The 6,588-nt window shown below is 43.1% G+C and overlaps 1 pseudogene; it reads right to left on the bottom strand.

Moving 5' to 3' along the window:
• Nucleotides 1–488: 488 nt before the first annotated feature.
• On the bottom strand, nucleotides 489–1,768 carry LOC125529042 (annotated as a pseudogene).
• Nucleotides 1,769–6,588: the final 4,820 nt, after the last annotated feature.

The following is a 6,588-nucleotide window of genomic DNA, read 5'->3' on the forward strand; positions in this document are numbered from 1 at the left end:
GGGGCGCCAGCCGAGGAGAACAGCAAGCACCCAGATGAAGACTAATTCCTGGGTACTGGATCACTACCGCTGTTACCAGAAATCATGGTGACCTCTGTCCTGTCATCCAATTTTCACCCATAAATCCTGGTTCATAAAATGCCTTCCGAAAAATATCTACATTGGCCTTCTTGATAATCATTAGAAAAGGGTTTTAGATGACACGGAAGGCATGAAAGTACAATGTACGACACAATGCGCAGATAATTATATGATGATAATCTAGTTGAGAGAACTGCTCATTGCTGCAACACATATCAATTAATGTTGACTCTCAGACCTGAAATTACAGACCATCCATTGCATGAAGAGACAATTTACACATATGTTGTATCTTTATGATTCATCATACATGCAAACTACATGACGAGACAATTAAAAACTAGACACACATGCTACAATCTCTGTAGAGGTACTTATATATGCAAAAGAATGTCACTTAAGGTCTAATTAAGGAAGATGCGTACCATATCCAGAGTGTTACTTCCTCTGGTTCGAAGCAAGCATGGCAATAAGCTCATTCAAAACAAAGGGATAGGTCGTGACAATATGCCCCCAGCCATTACTCGCCATTAGTGTCTTCAAACACGTGGGAGATTGGACTTGGATAAACTTCAAGTGCGCCTCCTTCAATCCACGACAGTGGTGCTACTCGGCTAGAGCAAGAGTGGACGCCACAGAGCTCACATCTATGCGCTGAGACAGCTGCTGTACACAGATGAACTTGAGCCGCTGGAGATCGTACCGGTCTGCCGCTACAAACAAGCCTTGCAGCCATTGCAGCAGCCCCATTTCATCCTCTGCCGCTTCCCCATCTTGTCCTTGGACCACAACTTCGGACATTTCATCTTCTTGTGCTTGTTCCGTATCTTTGCATAGTTCACTCAACTTAATGTTGTCCTCATACATGCCAGGGAACGAGTCTGTATAGACAAAGCTAAGCTAAGCCGTGAACACCTTTGGTTCCATGTCTTTGATCTGTATGACACCGTTGGACGCCTCCTTCATGGGGCCAAAGAGTTGTGCCATGAACACCGTGGATCGGGCAGCAAGCACGCACCGGTGTGCGGCAAAGGTCTCGCCGCCAACCTGGAATGCCACATCGGCACCCACCTTATTTTGAAGGAGACTGTTGAAATGCTGGTGTATGTCCGGCAGGAGCGCCTTGGTGCTTCCATGGCCACGGCCACCGGCATCATCATCATCAACCCTGCTGTTGCGGACGACCACGACGTCGCAGCAGATGGTGAGACAATCGCACTTGAGATCCGCCGAGTGTTCAAGGGCGTCTCTTCTCATAAACCTGTCGTTGCCCCAGATTGAAGTGGTGCTGGAGAAGTTGCGGGTTTCACCGGTGGCACGAATGTACATGGGCATCAGCTTCTCCACCTGGTCGACGAGGCTGAAACTGAACCTGACCTCCATGGGCACTTCGTGGTCGTCGTCATCGGCGTTGTAGAGAAGGTTCAGAAAGAGCGAAATGAAGTCGGCGCAGCCCTGGTTCTCGCCGTTGGGGTAGTACTCGATCAACCAATCATGGCCTCCTACGTTGAAAGAGTTGGCGGTGATGCTCTGGCCGATGAGAATCAGCTCCTTGGCTCACGAGTAGCCGCTGACCATGAGCAGGTGGTAGCCGCTGTCCCCGCGGGCGTCCACCGTCCACGGCCAGCGTCTCGCAGCCGCACCGCTTGTAGCCGTCGGCGATGGAGACGCCGGTGAAGACCGACATGGCGGACCTGACCTGTCGAAAATCGACCTACTTAGTCATCATTCACCATTGCTAAGTTTCAGAGTTCATTTCAGAAAAGAAAAAACAAAGTTTCAGAGTTTGGAGTTGGGATGGATGTGGTGAGGGGCGAACCTGGGCTTGCACCGGCGGCCGCACGGTGTCGCCGGCGTTGCTTCTCCCCGGAAATAGAGTTTGCGGTGAGCTGAGGGGCAAACCCCCGTCGGTCGCACGGAGACGAGCTCACGGAGTTGCCTCCCCACCCCGCAACACACGAAGTGGCCGCTGCTCGCTCACTGACGTCGCCCCTCCGCTTCTCCCCGGAGACAGAGCTCGCGCCGCCGCTCCACTCACTGGCTGCGCCTCCGGCTGGTCCCGTGTCCGTGTGTGCGACCTCACCTGGGCCTACCTAGAGCTAGCTCTCTCCTAGGGTTAACTCTCACCACGTTCGTTATTGGGCTTGAGTCCACCAGCTGCAAAGCCCATCACTCAAGGCATATTATTTATTCTCTATAAGTTTGTCTCAAACTCAAAATTCGGTATAAGTCGAGCCGTTTTTTTTTACTAACATCCGAGCTGAATTTTGTGGGGTGCCAAGACACAAATTGGCTGATTTTTAAATCGTAAAACATAATCTAATTTGAGTTTAAAAAATCACCATTGTATTTACATGAAACCACAGCTGATCTTCGCCCTCTATTTTTACGATACGTCAAGATACTTTCCGCCCGCCTCTCCTCCCCACACCATCGTCCACTCTCATCCTCCTATCATCTTGTGCAGGTGCCTATATGGGCCAACCCATTTCTTTACTGTGTTCTGGGTTCCATCAGTTTTGGATCACTTCTTTTTTTTGATATTTTCTTTTTGTTATTTTTATTGGTGTGTTTTTCTATTTCTTTATTTTATGTTTTATTTTTTTTTCATTTTGAAGTTTGTGTAATCTTTGTGATCCGTGAAACTCCTTGAAACAGGGATTTAAAAAATAGAGATTTTTTTGAATTCACAGAAAATTGTTTAAATCGTAAGTATTAAAAAAACTGGGAACATATTTTACTTTTTAAAATAAAAACTTGTTTTTGATTCATGGACATTTTTAAATTCCTAACGTTTTTTGAAAAAAAAATGTCAATAGGAAATCGGCCAAAAAAACTAGCTAGAGTAAACCAATTAATAACAGAGAATACTTATGTACTGTAGCCTTGCTGTCGTTACTGGGTCGGCCAAGTTTGCAACAGCGTGGGGCTATATGGTACACGATTGGTGCACTTCCAATACATACTGCACGTAATAGGGTCTTTCGGTGCCTTCTCCTTCCCTTCCCTTCCCTTCCCTTCCCTTCCATGCGTTGTTGTGTTGCCCGACCTCTTTTCCCATGTTACTCCCTTCGGCTCCCCCTGAGTCATTGTGTCACTTTATCTTCCTCCACTCCGCGTCACATCCATCATGAGTCTCGCGAGCCATGCGATTGCGACCTGTCATGTGTCTCGCAAACGCCCCACCCAGTGGCGGAGCTTAGTGAGGGCCAAAGGGGGCAATGGCCCCCCCTACCAAATTTATTTCTTTGTATAAACACATAGTAATATTTAATAATATTTAGGTAAACTTTAATAGAATGCACTAGATTAGGCCCCTCAACTTTATTTAAGACTCATTTAGCCCCCTCTCAAATCGCGTTGAAGCTCCGCCACTGGCCCCACCTTATATTTTCCTCCTATGTCTTCATCTTGTCGATTTCTTTCACCCCTGTAGTCCTTCCCCACTCCATGTCGATCTAGCCCAGCCACGCGGAGGTCGCAACCCCTCAATGCGCTTGCATGTACAAGCACTTCTCCATGCCCCTGCTCCCCTTTTTTCTCTCGCCATGCAGCCTCGACGGAGGCCACATGCGTCGGCGATGGTGACCAATCACACTTTAACCCAACGAGGCCACCTATTGATGTTGCGATCGGTGCGACGAGCGTCACTGGCGGCGACACATGCTGCAACCGCCGTTGGCCGAGGCTCCATGTGAGCATTGGCGCGTATGCGGCCAGTCAAGGCAGCATATGCAAGCAGCCATGGCCGGAGCACGCCCGTCGGCAGTGGGTATTGCAGGACCGGGAAGGGGTGTCGATGGAGATGGATGGCAGGGGCAGCGATGCGGGGATCCGGTAGGTTGGGTCGCGATCTCTCCTACATCGTGCAGGGTCCGATCTGTGTCGGGGAAGAAAGGGGAACATATCACACGGCGTCGATCTGTACAGCTCGCGCGCGACCGGCTGAAATTTTGGGCCGGTCGGTCGCCATCTAGCACAGGATTTAAATAAGGGGAAAGGCTAATCTAATCCAGTTTGGTTTGGTACACGAACGAATAAGGAGCGGAGCAGCTCTCAACTTATGACTAGTAGAATGCTCGTGCGTTGCCACGGGCTTGTGAAATAGTCATAGATAGAGACAATATAACACAATCACAATTGCATAATAATTGAAGTCCACTTCATTTGGAATCAAAAGTGATAACAAAGTAGCAAATTAACAATGTATACGTATAAGTGATGATTCAATTAAAAATTTATTGCAAAGTATTGAGATCTACTTGATGCGCTTAAGAAATTCTCTCACAATATCAGGCAAGTTGTCTTTAGCTTCATTCGCATGATGTTTGAGCAAGCATAATAAAAATTGCTTTCTCAATTCATACCTATTCTGCACAAGTAATATACGTAGTTAGCATGAATACTTCACGTGGAAGGTTTAAAAACATGTGTAATGCACAGTACTCACCGCACAAACCGGCTTCACCAGGTTTTTACCGTCCCACAAAAGCATAAAATAAAAGACAAAATAGCCTAACAAATCCTTGCAATTTCCTAAATTGTTATTGTATTAAATATGATGATAAAAAATAAATATTTATATTCTAAATTTATTACACGTCTATGCTCGTTGAAATACCATCAGGAGATAAACGTTGCCATTTTGATATATCAGAATGCCATCCTGGTTGCTTTATTTTCAGTGCTTCTTTGAATTTTCGCGCAAAACTTTTTAATTTCACTAAGTGCCTCAGAATTTTCATCTCCAACAATTGTGTTGTATGAATAGGGTCCAGAATAGATACACGACGTGCCTCTTTGTCGATGACATACAAGATGTATCGGCCGATGGATTCATATGGAAGATAAATCTACACGTCGTAGCTATTACAGACAATAATAAACCATGACAAACAATGGACAAAAGACCTTACTTACCATGTTGCACGATGAGATGTTGTCTATCCCAGGCCAGCTATCAAACAAATTTGCCAACTTCTGAATAGCTTCCTTATCGCAGAACTTTTGACCTCGTGTTGAATCCCGCATCATGGACTGAGTAAAAAAACATCGTCATATACATGGAATAATGAGGCGATACCAACCATATCTTGTTGTAGATAAGTATTAACATGTTGTACAATGTGATGATATTTTGATGGGTCAATGTCCGTGTCTCCGTCTTCTTTCATCTGGCCAGAAACAACTAATAATATAGACCTTTTCACCCACCCTGTCTTGTAGATGGTCGTGACCCATCATGCAATATATGTAAGCATTTATCACTTGTAACTCCACGTTTAGATCATATCTATGTCTTACGATATTATATGTTCTTTATATTATTAATTACAAAGTTTATGCAAATTGGTCTTGCATCATCGTGTAAGAATATATCATCCTTCATAAGGCATTCCAAATTGTCGTTTGATAAGAAGGCATCTTCAATGTCCACGAACATGGTTTTCTTGGGGGCAGACATGATTGATTCAATGACTGTAATATCTCTAGGAGTACAAATATAGTCTATCGACATGATACAAAAACGAGCCAAATTGGTATAAAAAATTAGACAAATTGGTTGAATACATAAAACAATATGTCGAAGGAAAGATCGATAATAACATTGAAAATAATACCTTGTGCAATAACATTTACATTGGCATTCTTTTTTGGTTTTTTATGAGATATCACCGCCCCCACATCATTTTGTTTTGAAAAACTCGGTGAGTTTTCGGCCCCTTTCAGCGTCGCCGCTTCAGAACCCTTGTCGATGCATTCTTTTTGTGCATCTCCAAAATCCATATCTATGTCTCCTATATTCTGAAAAATAATAATATGTAAAATATAAACATTTTGTATTATCATATATAAGACACAAACAAAGAAGAATTAGCTATATACCTCTTCTCGTGGTGTTTCAGTCTGGTCTGTCATCGTTGCATCCAGCCTGGTTACATCAGTGTGTATGTCGGAACCCATCACTCTTTATCTGCGATGAAATATAAATGATATTTTCTACTGCATCATATAAACATATACAATATATAATAAAAGTAAGAGTGAAACAAACACAGCTGTTTTATTTTGTAAAAACGAAAAACTGTTTTTCATATTATTAGTCAAAGATGTTGCATTTATTTCGGAGGAAACAACCAACTATGATGTGCATATATAAATAATATATCATCTGAAATTTCTTAAATCATTTTAAACTATTTATATTTTTTAGTAGAAGAGTTTATTTTTTATGCAGGCTAAGGAAAATTGTCCGACAAAAGATAAAAACATGCAAGCAATCCAACATAAACCAAGTATATTCGGTTTTTCCCCTACAATTTTACTTTTTTGTGTTACTTTGAATATATGTAATAAGTATAAAAACATTTATTCATTTTTTTTTGAGAAAACAACATTTATTCGTATTTGTTTTTGAAGGTTAAAACATTTATTCATATGATCCATGTATATACTTTAGTGTATTTTTTTCTTCGGAGAGAAAACATTGCCGATCAAAGGCCCAAA

The sequence above is a fragment of the Triticum urartu genome, unplaced genomic scaffold (genome assembly GCF_003073215.2).
Source record: "Triticum urartu cultivar G1812 unplaced genomic scaffold, Tu2.1 TuUngrouped_contig_5299, whole genome shotgun sequence".
Taxonomy (NCBI): Eukaryota; Viridiplantae; Streptophyta; class Magnoliopsida; order Poales; family Poaceae; genus Triticum; species Triticum urartu.